The sequence below is a fragment of the Ostrinia nubilalis genome, chromosome Z (assembly GCF_963855985.1).
Source record: "Ostrinia nubilalis chromosome Z, ilOstNubi1.1, whole genome shotgun sequence".
Lineage (NCBI taxonomy): Eukaryota > Metazoa > Arthropoda > Insecta > Lepidoptera > Crambidae > Ostrinia > Ostrinia nubilalis.
In genome coordinates, this window is record NC_087119.1 from 9,167,033 (window position 1) to 9,185,071 (window position 18,039).

Genomic DNA, 18,039 nt, shown 5'->3' on the forward strand with positions numbered 1-18,039 from the left:
CAACTACCTGCCAATAACATTTTTCACAAAATCGCTTAAAAGCACGGAAATTTTTGGCCAACGCAATAGCTATAACAAAGCTTTCTCTGTATCTCCTGATTTCACAAGAGTGTGCTTAGACATAAATTGTCAGTTGAAAATGAAGTAGAACTATCCGAATCGTATAAATGCATGACAGTCCCAACAATGGAGATGAATCCATTCGAGAAAGCCTGCCAGCGGAAGCACTAATTACAGTCGTGTTAAACTAACTATGTAGTTCGCGGACCAGTAGCGATGGGCCTTTGTGAATGGATACGTGTAACTGCAGTTCGTGTGATTGGGATTTTGTTAGTTTATCGTTGGACGTTCGTTAGTCTACACGATTAAGAGAGCTATGAATTATTTGCTAACGAAAAAGGAGATTAAGCTTATCGGCTTATAATATCGGCTTAAATTGCATTAGTTTTATTGTTTTGTTTTAAAAAAATCCATATTTCACTAATCTTTTTTTTTTCTCGGTTTATTTTCAAAAAGTTAAGTAGAAATAACCGGCCTAGATAGGTGGAAATGGGAAGACACCTCTTTACCCGTCTGGCCAGCGTTAGCGCTAGAAAATCGTCTATTTGCATTAGAAAGAACAGTGCTCCAGCAGTGAATACCTCATGATGATGATAATGATGATGAGTGTGATTGATACACTCTTCTCTCTGAGCTCTTTTAAAACTTCAGCTTATGTTACAGGCGTACAAATAAGGTTGTAGTTATTTATTCGACGTAGATATTTTAGAAAGACGATTTTACAACACAAAAGGAGAAAGACAGTCTAAGCAAAGAGAAACCTGCTTTCTTTGTTGGCGATGCTGGCGATGATATGGTAAACGGAGCTGTCAATATCGTGCTCCTGTTCAAGCCTTACACGCTGCCCTGGCGTGTAGACACCGGACACCCTGTCCGGACACGCTGTCCGGCTGCCGGACTAGCCACTGAAAACAAAAAGGCGTTTAAACAAAGGCTTCCCTTTTAGCCACTATCCAATAGGTTCACAGATTTTATGCATGCAGCGGCGGCTGACACTTGCAATCAATTGACGTACTTTTTTGAAAAAATGATGGTACGGTATTGTTATTTATAGAAAAAAATTAAAATTAGAGTGGTTTCGGTGACGGGCTGACGTTTCAGGGCGCCTAGTTGTTTCAACATCCTTCAAATGTCGAACTATTGTGGTTAACCGTGTGGGTAACTGCGTTAACAGGAATACAAATAATTAGAATATAGTTAAATTAATTACCTATCTTTTAAAATGGTCAACGGTGACGAAATTATTACTGATTTAATAAAACTAGATTATAGAAATTAATTTAAACTAACAAAATTATTTACTGTAAAGCACACGACCGAAAATAAATATCTTCGTGCGGTTTGCCGCCGTGAAATAATATTTAAATTATTTTAAGTGTTTATTTGAATATTCTTTTATTAGACAATTAAATCACAAACACTTGGGAAATTATAAATAAGCTCAATTCATGCATAAACCACACGTTAAAGTTTAAGCCCTGAATTTCATGTAAAATATCGATATAAAGCGGTGACGAAAAGTGTTATAACGAAGTGAGGGCCGCTCATACTAGTGATAAAAACGCGACTCTATTCACACTGGGAAAGTTTGTTTTAATTTTCAACCTTACCTCCCGGTATTGCAGTATTCCCTTACATTCAGGGAATCCGTAACCGTAACCGAAACTATCGGATACCTGAAATAAAAAATATCCGCAACCATAACCGATTCAAAAGTTTCGGATTGTTTCGGATAAAGGCGGACTTGTCTGGCATCCCCTGGCACCATTCTGATATACCCGCCTGTTTTACCTTTATCATAGGTACCGTCATAGTACATAAAGTGGCTATGTGGGTCGCGCAGCATCTTGCTATTTGAATTTTACCTTTTTAAAATTATAATATCCGTAATCGAAATTATCCGAAACTTCCGGATAATCCGAAATGATTTACTATCCGTAACCGTATCCATAACCGAAACTTCATATCCATAACATCCCTGATTGAAATGTACGATAGTCTTTTGTGACAATCTGAAATATTTAGTAGGTACGTACTAAAGAAAAGCATGCAGGCAAGTTTCACCTTTCATGGGGCGGTTAAACCATGCAATTGCGGTCAGTTTTTATTCCAACTCGAAACACGAAGTGAGGCGGTTTCAGTTTAAACAGTTGACTATTCAATATATTCTGTAAATTTTCACGGGCCTTTGTGGTCTGATTTTTTAATGAACGGGAAACATTTCAATGTTTTCAAACAGGAGGTTAAATGGAGTTTTATGGAAAAATTGTTCATTTGATTTATGTCATTTTGAAACCACTAGCATTATTCACTTTTGGCACATGAAGCTTTACTCGTGCTTTTGGTTAGTCTTAATCAAGTCGGTAAAAAATCCTACGATATGACGAGATATTGAACTAAGCCGTGGTCTTATTCAGTTGAAATAAGAGCGATTTCGCAACATAAATGTGGTAGGATGTGCTTTCGACAGCCCATTGTTAAATACGGAATGCAGTTGAGCTCTTTGAAACTGATGGTTTTGCCCACCGGTATCGTCCTGCCGCCCGGTTTATTACGTCCGACAGGCGTTTCAGAATTGCAACCACTCTCGGGTGTCTGACACTGGCAGACTAATTCGCTTATTCCGTTTTGCCACCCTATACACCCCTCTGACGTGTACTGAGAAACGTCAGTTAAGTTTGTGATGAACAAACCACCCGGTTTTCACGGCTACAATTTACTAATTTTGTAACTGTTAAGTTTTAAAAAGCAGTGTTGGCGGTCAGTTTAATTTTGATATAATAGCCACTTCATGCTTTTAAATTGTTTTAGCTTTTTTAATAAAGGAACAGGGAAATAGACAGTTTTTAAAAAGTGCAAACTATTTTAAATGTAGGCACTTTTAATAAGTAGTAGCTAAATTACAGAATATTATTAGGACTTGGAGCTACACCAACTTGTTGAGTTCCTCTGATTAGGTATAAAGCTTTGTTACTACCTTACAAAGCAAATATTAATAACATCTTTATGAAGAAGGCAGTACTTAATGAATTTTCCCAAATAATTAATATTACCACCTATATTTTGTGCCTCTCAAAATCGTGTGAACTTTATAACAAAGTCTTATTGTTTATTCATTTGGGCTGCACAAAAACTAAACAAAAAACCCGTTGACAATGCAAGGTAATTTAAGCTAGTGTAAATAATATTGATTAAGTTGGTTATTTTGTTTCCATAAAAACGGATTTTACTGAGGTTTTAAAAATACAACAAAAAGGCATACGAGTTTTAAATAAAAAATAGCAGGAAAAACTCTAATATCGTGTTGTAAACGACAGGAAAAATGCGCAATTATTTACACTCATTTTATTATTTACCTGGCACGAACCGAAGCAAATTAAATTTCCTTGCAATAGCTGCTTCGAAACTGTATGGTGTCTTAGACGAGGGAATTATTTTTTATAGAAAGAAATATCTTCGGGGAAGCTGAGATGTAAACTAAAAGTTTTATAAGATTAGCTGGTTTTATTTCTTGGGAAAGCAAGGGAAGAAAAAAATGTATTTTTATTTTATTGCTGTTGAAATCGTAATATGATCTAGGTAATACTGTTAACACGATAATAAATTGAGATGCTGTCGGTGGTTTTTATAAGAAGTTTCTTTGTTAATTTTTGTTTATCAAGTTTCATAAAATATTTTCTGTTATTTTCATCCTTTAAATTTCGAAGAAAAGCTAATTTTTTTTTTCCTGTCAACTGTTCAATTTATTGAATACTGCGTAAAACTGAGCGTTTATATTTTCAAGGAAAACTCAGTGAAACGAAAAACATTCATTTTAAAATTTCTTTAAATCCGATCCTGGAACCCAAAACGAATCAGTTATGTCAACTAAAAGCCATTCCGATACTGCAAATATTTTTTTGCGACGCATTTAAAGGGAATGTGTGAAAGAAATTTTTGAATGTTTCCAGTTTACAAAATAAAACAGTTTGTTCATAGCGCCCGCGGCACCGATTCGTAAGAGCACTGAGGTGTACTTTTCCCCAGTTGTAATTGGGTATTTCCATAATTAGACATCAATTACTGCAAGTATTTTAACGAATTTGAAACCTAATACTTAGTTTAAATTAAAGCACTAGTACTTAAATTAAAGCACGTTGGGCGTACGTTTAAATTAAAGCACTAGTAGGGCAGAAAGGTTCTGGAACGGAGACCGCGTACCGGAAAACGCAGCGTGGGACGTCCACCTACAAGGTGGACCGACGACATCGTAAAGGTAGCAGGGAAGCGCTGGACGCAGGCCGCTACCAATCGATCAACATGGAAAACATTGGGGGAGGCCTATGTTCAGCAGTGGACGTCCTGTGGCTGAAATGATGATGATGATGATGATGACTAGTACTGAAATATTTAGTCACTGGAAAACAAGTTAATGGTAATTTTATCGGTCTAAGTTGTGGAAAGCAATCAACACCTACTAAGAAAAACAAATGAACACCGCTAAAAACGAATCCCTGGTAATTCAAGTTGACTTTTTTGTTCTAAAAATATATTTTTCGTTGCACAGTAAAGTGACTTTGAGTGAAACAGTACCTGAAGACAAATTAAAGACAAATGAAAAAAACATTTTAACTCATAGGCATATCTATTTAATTAAATTACCAATAATAATTTGTTATTATAAAACATTTGATGTGAATGGGAACGAATCTCATGTCATTAGACTTCAAAATATCATTGTCTATAAGGCTTGCGGAAACCAGGTCAAGAATGCAGATACGAGATTGTACTAGATTTAAGCTAGTTTGTATTTGTTGATGTCAATGTTTATTTTATGATGAAAAATAAGTACAGTTTCACAATTTTCAGTCACGTGTTTTTACCTTTTTCTTAAATAATTTTCTTAAATACATTTTAATCTTGAAATTCTGTGATTTTCTCCATTCCTTAGAAGAGTTATCAAAACTTGTCAAAAATCTCTCTAATTTCTTACATCTCTTAGGGCTGATTTTACCATAGTCGGATAACTTTTAACTGAAGAATAAGTTTGGCACATTGCCAGTTTCAGTATAGGAAATAAGTCAAAACAAATTAGCAAAAATATCAAATCACCATGCACAAATAAGAACTACAATATTGCATAAGCCCCATACAATACAGTTCAAGTTTACTAACTGATTCAACAGTGCCTCTCGCAATAATTTACCGCAGTCTGTAAGCTAGACGGACTGTTGATTGGTATCGGCATGTAAATGGAACGGAATATCATGTAAACTGCTGATTGACTCAATTTGCAACGCACACTGAAATCAAGCACCGGACTCCGAGATTGCTTAAGATGCTTCGCTATATGATATCTTGGAATAATCTGATGCCCTACTGTGGGGGAGCGTTGATGACGTGTAATCGACACGTTACGCTGTTGCAAATTAACACAGACCTGTGGCTCGGTGGGCCTAATTTTTGTAGACTAAGAGCTAGTGAACGCCAGACTTACTCGTACGTCATTTTATAAAAGCTGAAAGTTTGTCAGCGTATGCTCCCAATATAGGTTAGATTGTTGGTGCATCATGAAGTTTTGGTCATCGTGACTTTGGCAGCTATCCTAAAAAGATTGTCTGGCAGGGAGTTGGAACTGTCAAAACTGTCTAAATGATGAAGAAACTACTTACTTCTAATTATTGTTTGATATTTGAAACATAAAAATCAGCCTAACTTTTACGGTGGCCTTTTCTTAGTGGTTAGTGTCGTACAGCAGCCAAGGAGGCTGCCGTGTGCGGCCTTGTATTGCAACTAAATGTTCTTTTTGTTTATTTTTTTAATATTAGTAATTTGTATTGCACTAATTACTAATAGTCCCGTTAGCCCCTCGTACTAAGCTAACTATGCTTGTGTCACGAGTGGGGCCCTCACCACAATACATACTTAGTCGAGCGGCGCGCGGTGGCAGGATTCGAACCCGCATTACATAAACACATTTTGACTTTGACTCTCGTAATAGTATGTAACTAATCGAATTCTTTAAAAAATACATACAGTCGAACATTGAACCTCCTTTTTTGAAGTCGGTTAAAAACCATTGCAGTGCTGTTTTCTTTTTTATACAAATAAAACGATAATCATACTATAGCGAGAACAGTATTTGTTCGTGCTTCGTGTACTATTAATTGTGGTCCAACACCTATTAATAACGTTCAACTATCAAATTACACCTGGAAATAATTGTTGTATTTGAAATAGCCGAAATGTGAAATGCAAATGGTATTTGAAAGGATATTATTAAACTAGACCGAATAAACTCCGAGTTAGCAGAAAATGGAAGCAATATTTAACCGCATACTTAATGAAACCTCACTCGAGCAACGATTCATAGAATAAATAATCGGTTTAATACATTTTAGAATACCCTATTAATAATTTAGTTATACGCTTAATTATTCGATGTTATCATTAATTTCAAACGTAGGCTTTATACGAAATGAAAACAAACAATATCGTGTTTTGTTTTCCTATTTTATAATAATTTAATTTTATTATTATTTGTGTTTCCACTGAGAAACACAAATAATAATGACTGAATAATAATTATAAAATATGAAAAATATCTGTGTAAAAATAAAAACAAACAAGTAACAAAAGTATACAAGTAAAACGTATTTAAAGTATTGGTAAGTTGTTAAAATTTATTCGTCTTTGAAATACTTAATGTACATTATTTTAGTAAGGGTAAAAATTATACAAAGAGGACTTAGGAACGTATTAGGGAAAGAAGTATTAATTTTCCAGGCGAACCGTCCGCAGTCATTAATTAGCACACAGAAACACATTAATTAAAACCTTTTTCAACTGAAACGTTACATAAAGAATGTCTAATACCGTATATTCAAAGCGAGTAGTTAAATGTAAATTTGCTTACTTAAGCATAGGTTCTAAGGGAACGAGTTACATAATGTTAAACGCAGTCGCACGTTTCTAAGCATTAATAAGTCTTAATCTATTTTAATGGATATTGGGATTCGGTTAGCGTATGGGTAAACAAACAGCAATGTTTCACATTAACACATCTAAACCAACGCGTTTCAAAAGATTACCTAAATAAATAAATACGAGTATGAACATGGTTTAGGGGTCTCCTAAAAATTTACCGCGATAAATCCAAACGTGAATTTGAGTAATGCAGCTACTCTAAAATACGAATTTCCCGGAGTTCTCACATCCAGGATTAAAATCATGCCCCAAAGCAAATTCACCTTCGACCGTGTAAATATGATCTGCACCCACTCGTATTCAAATTAATTTACCTAAATCCAGCTCACTCGTAGCCTAGCACATTAGATTGATGAAAATGGTTTCATCTAAAACTGATATCGAAATTGTATTTGTACAGCATGGTGCAGTCCTGTTGTCCCCCCTGCTTGGCCCCCCTAGGGGAGCCAACAGGATTTCGAAATCCTGTTGTCCCCCCTGGCTAGGGGAGACAACAGGACTAGATTTTTAATCAATGATTTGAGGACTGTTGTCCCCCCTGGCAAAAATTATTTAAAAGCCATAAAATTTTATAACATTTAAGAAGGACTGGAGTACCTGAATGAATGGCAAATTGCCAAACTGAATACCTAAACGTATGTCAAATAATATTAACATTTGGATAACGAAAAAAATATAAGTTCTTGGTACCGGTACTATTTCAGACTATTTCAAAATCTGCTTTACTTGCTTTTGACAAAATCGTTATGAATTATCCCTACTAAATAATATTATAAATGCGAAAGTAACTTTATCTTTTTTTATAAATAAATATAAACATATAGCGGACAAAGCCGTAGGCAAAAGCTGAGTACCTCTATTATGCTATTCTCATGTATAAAAAATATTATCTAAAAGTTTATCAACTGGAAGTAAAAATCCGTTTAGTAGTTTTTACGTGAAAGAGTATCAAACATCCATACTCACAAAGTTCCGCATTTACTTACAACATTAGTAGGTAGGATGCTAAAACTGAATAATTTTAAATCTATACTTAATATTATAAAGCTGAGGAGTTTGTTTGTTTACTTGAACGCGCTAATCTCAGGAACTATCGGTACGATTTGAAAAATTCTTTCAGTGTTAGATAGCCCATTTATTGAGGAAGGCTATAGGCTATATACTATCACGCTACGAGTAAGTAATAGGTGCAGAGCAAAAATGAAAAATGTTGCGAAAACGGGTTTTCATGCATACGAAGTCGCGGGCACAGTTAATCATAATATTCAACAAATTACTTGCTCAGTGACAGTGATTCAACTAGCAGCCGCCCGCGATTTCGTCATATTATTTTCAATCCTTTAATAAATAAATTCCGTTCTTAGTGGATGTCTACACCCTATAAGGAAGTTGTTGAAGTTGAAGTGTTAGTTAATACCGGCCGGCACCAATACCTATCAAAATTGTAATTATTACCTTGACAAACGTTTAGGTATTCAGTTTGGCAATTTGGCATTCAGTCAAATACTTCAGTTTTTCATAAATTATGCTATAAAAATTTATGGCTTTTAAATAATTTTTGCCAGGGGGGACAACAGTCCTCAAATTATTGATTAAAAATCTAGTCCTGTTGTCTCCCCTAGCCAGGGGGGACAACAGGATTTCGAAATCCTGTTGGCTCCCCTAGGGGGGCCAAGCAGGGGGGACAACAGGACTGCACCGTACAGCATTTCTTGTCTTTTTATTGTGCAATTTAAACACTTTTGCTTAGACTTCTTAGACAGAAAACAGATGGTTTTTATTAGCTCCTTATCTAAAAATCAAAGGTTTTGTTTCGTCACTATCGTGACAAACTTTTTGTTTGTTATTTTTACGTTTCTAGAACTGGCCGTTTGAAAATCATTTAAAAAAACAATTGCTTGTTTTGAAAATGGAATGAGGGCTATCGTTTTTATACTTAACAGTTGGCACCCCTGGCGATTGACAGGACCTTACTCTACAGTGGCGCCATCTTGATGAGTGCAAATGCGATAGTCCTCCTACCACTTTAGCGCTCACCAGTTGGTGCCACTGTCTTCGCTACTAGCAAGTGACAGGATCGTACTCTACAGTGGCGCTAACTGGTGAACGCTAAAACGATAGCCCTCATTGTTTGATTGTCATGTTTTCACGTTGTGTGAAAATTGTGTGTCAACTCAAGAAAATTATTTGCGTTGAACACTGTGGTACACAACAAGTGGAGTTGTCGAACTTCAAATTGCATAGATGGAGCTACGTCGCGTAGTTTGTGTATTCCCGATTCCTAGAATTCGCATTTGGACGAGATAATCCATAGCGATTATCGGAGAGTAACCTGAGCGTATTTAAACTCGTAATTTGAATTTGATTGAAACTTCTAAAAAATACACGTTAGTAAATTCGTATTTACGAAAAGTTTCTGGCTAAAACTGTAGATTTCATAACCCTATTGTCCTATACTTGTATTTTTTTTCCAAAATTAAAACGTAAATGGAATATGCGATAGATTTAGTTAGCTGTTGCAGTAGGCATAGTTACGAAAGGAATAGAGCCAAAGGAAATTTTCAGCGTAATTATCTGCCTGTGCTTTCAGCCTGGCAGCTTAAAAGCATCTGTCTAAAGCCTTCACGAGTGCAACAGGCATATGGCTGCTTAGCTGCGCATTCGCTGCTTTGGGTTCGTATGAGCTTTAGTGAAAAGCATTAAGCTTGTCATATTAAAATACTCTAAAAAAAGGCTAAGGGCGAGTTGGGTACAAATTTTGTGGACCATGGAGATTTCGTTTGTGAATCGAAAAGATTTAAAAAAAATCACTACATTAGTATCTCTATATTATTATTATTGTCGTTTATACAGGGTGTCCTAGAATGGGTGAATCAAACTACTAGGGGAGGTAGCTCTATTAATGTACTATCCCTAAAAAATATGAAAAAAAAATTTTGAGTTCGGAATTTTTTAAATAAAGTGCTCTAAACTCAAAATCTAGTCATTATTTTCAAAAGTTCGTTTACAGATAAACGAAGCGATCATGTACAATTAATATTAGTAAGAAAAAAGTACAAATTAATAAACTCCAAACGCAGCAATTATAGCCAGATACTTAGGCAAAGCTGATTTATTTTCACTTTAAAAAAAAATCTTTTCCTTTTGCGCTTCATTTTTTTTTTCATATTTTTTAAGGATAGTACATTAGTAAAGCTACCTCCCCTATCAGTTTGATTCACCCATTCTGGGACACCCTGTATGATAGGTACCTACCTACAATAAACTGACAGATAGACCAACAATAGATGAACGGAGTCCTCACAATAAATTGTTGTTGGTTATGATACCTGGAAAATCGTCTGGAAAAAAGCACTCATTGGAATTTTATAACAAATAAACTACGTTTTCCGATATTCTAAACTTTGCCCGTAGTACACACCCTGTTAATTCCAGCTAACTAGCTATAATAGGATGGAAAATATTGGCGGGAAAGTAGGGAAACAAGATATCTTGAAAAGCCCATGTAGCGCCGTGACACTTTACGGTAACGCCGTATAATATCATATGGAGCGTGAAAAATGCCCTATATTTATTGTTAATATAGTATTAATTTTTAAGAGGTTCCAATTTAAACAACCATTAAACCCACGCGGTCCATCGCAGCAATCCGCACCAAAACAATTTGCGAGGCGGCCGGTGCGCGATACGACCCGCACCTTCATATTTTCAGTAAAAGCCCACGTAGCGCGTGTCACTTTCACTGGCGCGGCGGCGGCAGCTGAATGGGCAGCGCCAATCGATCCGAATCTGCCTCAGCCATGTCTAGGGAAGTGGTGTGTCAACGGGACGCAACGGGGAATTCTGTTTTCAAAAAGCGACGGAACGGGGATAACGGGAATTCTGTTCTTTCAAATCTGAATTTGCGATAGATGAAAAAGTATGGATTTCAAACAGATTTCTCATTTTCTGGGTAAAATCTAACAAGTTGGTAAAAAAAAGTCATTTTAACTGACAATTTCTTTCTTTAGTTGTAACAGTAACTAAAGACCTACAGAAAACAGTAAGCTTCATGTGAATTAGTGTACCTAACCTTATTTGTCTGCTTTGACCGAATTATAAAATACAATGTAAAGAACTTTGGTGAAAGTTAAATTTGGGAATTGGTCAGGACGTGTCCCAGAGCCTTGAAAATCGGGACAACTTGCAGCACTACTCCGTCGAGCTAGGCCAACTTAGAAGTGCCGCCACGGGCGGGCTACGGCGACGGACCGATCGACGCAAACGTTCTCTTGCTCGATATTTCACTAGACCGATTCATGAATTTTCTTGAATGGTTTAGATTTTTCATAGTAGCTAAGTTATTTATCATAAATAGGGATGACAAACACATTTTTCTTAGTTAAAAATGTTCTTATTTGAAATTGTGAATATCATATATACTTGTATAATAGAATGTTGTTAGTTGTGCTCATAGTTACTTATTGATATTTGAAGCGATTTCGATAAAAGTGGACTGTATAGCGATAGGGAGACTTCCAAAATATTTCTGCGACTTGGGTGAAAAACTTTAAGATTGAAAATAATGTAAAAGGATTGCGAGCGGGCTTACCTGGCTCCTGAAGATGTTTAGCCTGATACGTACAATTCAAGTAATCCCCCAGTGCTGGGCCCAGATGAGTTCCTACCGTCCTTGTAGTAACGGCCACGCTGGACACCTTCACACCGCCTCTCACGCAATCGATGATGGATTTAATAAATATACTACTTTAAACTACTGCGACACTAATTGAGAGTAATTTATATGCTTGCGCGATAATTCCGACAAGTTTAACCGCCTTTTTGGCGATTCGAAAACAATAGCGACGCGACGGCCGAATCCAAATTTTGCAACTAAACTTTTCTTGACAGTTCAACCCAATGTTGCTATACGAAAATTATTAAATAATGCTACGACTATGGATTCACATTTATGTCAAAAGTGAACAATATTTTTAAACTGATAAATAGGTACTTCAACATCATTTTCAGTCTCATTCTCCCTCTACTAAAATCCTACATCAGGTTAGACATTTACAAACTCACAAGAAATTATACGAAAGCAATTCAAAGCATACATAGTAGGTATCTATTCATAAAAAATGCCAATCAAACCGAGAAGATTATAAAAGCTGCTCGACACAACACTACAGTCTGCGGCGAGGATGTTAAAAGGCTTCAAAGGCTCCTCAAGGATGTTAATAAGCGATCAAACCATTCGAAGTTTGTAAGAAGTCAATTTCCGCTCCCGAAGGCCGACGTGTAGGCACGAGTATAATATTAAATTCTTGTGAAAAAGTATAGTATATTGTTGCTTATGTATCAAATACTAGCTATGCCCGCGACTTCGTACGCGGGAAATTAGTTTCAACCGGCAGACAGTGGAGACTGAGTTACTGAACTTGCTGGATTATTATGAGACATGCTTTACATGCTTTGCTCCATAAGAGCAAAACTTTATTATTATTTTTTTTAGTTTGACGACTTTTAAGTATTTTTTTAATAAACCACATGAAACAATGGATCTGCCTAAGGTGGGAATTAAACCTTTGGCTTGCGGAGCGATTCGTGTAGGCAGTTCGATTTTTTCCAGTTGTTTATTTAAAATTTAGTTTGAGAAGCGACTCTAATCTCTAAGAAATTTAAATTACGATTTTTAAGTAGTATTTAAATAGTCCTTCAAGAATTTTTTACTTTGACTGAGTTTGAATAATATTTCCCGTTTGTGCAACATTTTTTTCTTTATTGCTCCGCCCCTATTGGCTGTAGGTAGATGTAGATTACATTCTTCATCATGTACACCATACCAATTAATGGATAAGTTTCCATTTTTTTTCTAATAATAAACCTTGAAAATATAAGTAAAACCAATAATATTTGTGAAAGAATCATGAAAATATCTCTACAAATAAAGAACTTACAAGACCCCAAAGTTGCGCATAACAAATATTTCGCGGCATTTGGTCGGTGATGTCACGGCACACATTCGGAGTACAAACAGTAATCACCCCTGTGGGTCTAGACAAAGTGCAAATTATAATCGCAAACCAGTCGAAAAGTGGTCGAAAAGCTCCTTTTTTGTATGGAGTTTTGACGGATTCGATTTTCGATTCGATCAAAAAGTGCGTTTTGTCTAGGGGGGCTGGTCCAGTGTTGTTGACAGATCCATTTTTTTTTAAATCTAGTAGTTTTTAATTTTTCAGCCAGGGTCACTCAAGATTATTTCTGAGTAAAATTGTGTAACCTTTTTTAATTTTAACATATCCTAGACCTGGTCATATACAAAAAGAAGAAGAAGACTTTGAATAATATTGTGTCATTTTCGACAACGCGCCAGGGTTGGTCAGCATTGTACTTGAAACTTGAATAGGTGGCGTAACGTCACGGATGACAACGACACCTCCCTCCCATGTTTGAATTCCACGCGAAAATATGTAGGTATTTAAATAATTAATTTCTCAGCCATTTCTTGATGGATTTAAAAAAAAACTTCAGTGTCTTTTTAGTTTTTTGTGGTCTATATTTTAATCCCATTTAGTGAAATAATAATATAATGTTTTCAACATCACGAAACTTCTCCATTCTCAAGCTCTATCCTATTTTAAAATATCCTTTGTGTATCAATATACTAAATACCATCTACTTCAAATTGCTCATATAAGTGGTCCACTATAAATAAGCTAAACACGACCTTGGGGCTTGCAATTCCGAAGTTGCTCCATCAGGGCTTCGACGCTGCGACCTAACTTTTGCACTTAAGTCCCGATCCGTTCATCGTAGTAATGCTCATTTTCAACCGACTTCAAAAAAGGAGGAGGTTCTCAATTCGACCCGTATGTTTTCATTAAAGACGTAAGCTGCAACTTCCTCATTTAGATTATACAACTTTTTAAATAATACAATGGGATATCCACGTTTTTTTTGGTACTTACATTTTTTAATATTCACGTTTTTGTTTGGAAAATACTGCACAACAGGTATAATTAAAATGCTTTGACGTTACACGGAGGAATTAAAGTGCATATAAATGTTTAGTGTGTCACAAAATGAAAATAAAGAGCGCACAAAAGTTTTTCATGCCTGTTTTTAGTTAAATGAACTTTTTTCAGATTGAAAAATCATTTAACTCAGATGAAATTCGAAAATACTACGTTTCTGCTACACAAAAAGGCTGTCTGTTTTCTTGTTACAGAGACATTGATACCAGTTTCATAATTATAAAGTGGATTCTTAATATTTACCCGAAATGGTTTATCCGGAAAACGATTGTAGCGCGCAAGTATGCCCCTCTACCTGAAAATCGAAAGCGTTACTTGCAACCAAATGTAGACCCTATTCATAATAAATATAGCTTATCTTTCGGCATAATACTTTTATGAGGATGACACAGATTTAGATTTTAAAACATTCACTGACTAAGTTTGGGGTCCGTACAAACGTTTATGATGATAAATAGAGATGAGTCCCACAAATATAAAGTTATTTTCGGCGTATTAATTAAACAACAGATAATATAATTAATTCTCACTACCCCACTTTTCTTGACCTAGATATGAGTATTCAACTTGACTTGTAGAGTTTCGAGACCTGTACTTACAAATACAGAAACAATTACATTATGCTCGTAATTGCTTGACCTAATTACGTAGGTTAGTCGGATGCTAAACGTAGGCTTATTTCAGTGATATATTTGTGGGCTTATAATGCGAAGACATTAGTGTAAATCGAGTAGATTTGACATATTTCAAAACATTGTTCTCAGTTTTAATGATGTAAGCTAAAAACATAACCCTCCTTCTGGCGCAGTCGGGTAAAAACAATGCTTATTACCGTAGCTGAACGGGAAGATACATAATCGTTCTGACATGACATTATTTATTTATTTTTGGGAAATTAACATACAGTTACAATATAATTTAACATAAAACACATAAATCAATTAAGTTTCCACAGTTAAATTGGCACACACAAATTCCACAGTTGGCAATGTGAGCGCTTTGGATATATCTGTAAGCTCACGTCTTGCATTTTAATTAAATAAATAAATAAAATATACACATAATGTTGGGCAAACCATATGAATATTTTGTTGAAATAAAACAAAAATTAGAGAAATAATTACGCTGTGGGTAGATAGATTGTCTTAGTGGCGCGGCACGTAACGACAGGTTTTAAATAATGTGCCACATCAGCTGAAATTACGTGGCAATTGCCGAAATGTCGAACCTTCGTCATGCAATTTTTTGTCTGGTTATATGCGTTCCATGTATTCTCCTTACACGCGAAGTGATTATTTATGGGAAGTAAAATATATCTAAGCGTATCTCTAGTCGCACTTAATCGATATAAATTAATAACACTATAATGTCGTGTCATTCATAACCCTCACAGTCATTACTAGAACTTAAGTTTTTAGTTGTGAATATTTGAAAGTGAATGCCAGAGTTTGGAATATTGCAGTTTGAAACCCAACTGGGGGCGCTCTATTTCAACATGAAGGCAATTTTCTACTCAATCCCGATTTGATTGATAGCCGTCTGAAAAGGGTTGTTGAATCGAGATAGATTGGTTTGTGAGTAAATAATTTTAATGCGAAAGATGAAAAATATCCAGCACAAAATAGGCGAGGAATATTTTCCATTACAACTGCAAAAAGTCTCGAGATTGCAGCGCGACTTCAATTTTCACGGATTTGGCTGCCATTCTGAAATGTGCTGAACATATTACTTACTATTTGAAGCAGCTTATGTTCTCAAGTTCCATTGATGTTTTTCTTTTCTAGCGTTATTTATACGAGAGCACTTGACGTAATATTGTTAACAGTTATAGTTGAGAATTTTTGCTTTATGAATTGGAAGAAGCGACAAATTACTTTAAGAGTATGAATTCAAAAATGGTCAGTTTGTAACTGCGGCTTATAAATGGTATAGATGGTAGATCCTGTACTTACATTAAGTATACTCGTAGCAAGCAGATATGGTTGGAAAATTGCAATAAAAATCTGTCGTGATTAACTGTCATCAAAAATTGTGATTTATACAAAAAAAAACACGAAATAATACAAAAACAGTATTCAAAAAATAATTTATCTTTACAATACATAAAAAGCCCAAGCAATGTTAAATTATCATTTTTAAAGCTCAACCGAAACCAGATAAGCAGCGAAATAATGACCTACGACTAAACGTCGATACCAGTTTATCTTCCGCTTATTACTGCGACATAAATCAACAAGATTAATGTTTCATTTTAAAAGAGAATACAAAATGCTGTTGCGGTACACCCAAAAGGCAATCGAATCTGGAACGAGCGTCTGTTTGCAACTTGATTTTATATCGGGCGGCGGGACCCCGGGACGCTAGGTCAGTCGGAACCCCGCCCCGTCTCGCGGTCCCGCCGGCCAAAGATCGTCGCAACGAGCCGAGCCTGGTACGGCACCGACACAATTTATCTGCTTTCCCATTCATACTACCGGCAGATTGTACAAGTAAATTCGTTTTGATAGCTCGCTAAAGGAAAAATCTAGGTGCAATTTTAACAGGACTCGCAATTCAGAATCTTGAAAAGCAAAACGGCACCGCTTTTGTGGACGTTCAATAGCACATTCCATGAGTTCAAGTTCACATTAGGTGCAAGTATTTTCTTGTGAAATCTTTAGATTTTCTCCAACACAAACATTTTGTAGTAGTATTTTTTCTCTCGCGCTGCTCCTGTTAAAACTTTCAGTTTGTTGTTGTGAGCGATACTTTTCCCACACAACTTCACAATTCAATGAGCAAGTCAATAATATTGTTTTCCAACTGAGCGATGCGATGGTCAGTTTGTGAGTTGTTAAATCGAAGTTCTCTGTAATGATTTATTGAGTAAAAGGTATTAAATTACAGACTTTTAACGGCACAAAACAAATTTCCAAGACGCCTTAACAATTTTCCAAATACAAGCAACAATTGATTTTATCAACGTCTCTTTAAAGTCATTGGGTTCAATTTTGGTTTTCTACTACGTTCGATTAAATAAGATTGGAAAGGTAGCCAATTAGATTTCAGTTAGGAATTTCACTTGCATTTTACATGACCTTCTTAGACCTACTTAATGTCGTTAGTTATACGCAAAAGTACGGTTGGACCAATATAATGTATGGCAGGTCGGCCGTCAGCGTTAGACTGACGTGGGTAAACACCACCCAACATACGAACACTACAACCTACGTACTTAATCACAATATTAAATGGCTAACAGAAATGAACATGAATTGTCAGAGCAATATCATATCCTCTATTTCGCCAAACGCCTGGCAAAAATAAAAAATGTAGGTAGGTATGCATTTTTCAACGCTACGTTCAATTTCTTTGGTTATTCCCAGGAAATTCCAATAGGAAAGTTTCCATGTTGGGAAGAATTCCATTATAAATGGGGCTGGTGGCAGGAGCACGTGAGAAGCTTACACGTGCCCTCAATTGACAGGACAACACCAAGATTAAGTACACGTGCTAGAACTTAAGCCAAGATATTGCTAGACTTAAGATATTGGGCCTTAAGGCATCAACTTATTATCTTCTTTGACTTTCATCAATTAATTATTCTTTAGAATAAAATAGAATAGAATACTGTTTATTCTTTGAGTTTCAATAAGCTTTTACTTAAATTGTCATTAGAAGATAAACTTAAGAAAGAGTCTGATGTACACAGAAGAAAAGAGAAAAAACATAACAGAATTTTACAATTAAATCATGATAAAACAACTGGGGAACATGATAGATTAAAATTGAACCACATTTGAAGCTCTACCTAAAAATACAACCTAAAAATTCTAGCGACAGTTTTATTCAGGCAATCTTGAATAGAAAAAAGTGACACGTGGTTGTATGAGGTTTCATGTAGCGCAAAACTCAGGCCAAAAATTTGGAATATTGGAGTTTAAATCGGTTAGCTTTTATTCCACACATTTGTAAAAGGGTCCAAATTGTTTTATGGTTTATTTAAGAGCGGCAGTAA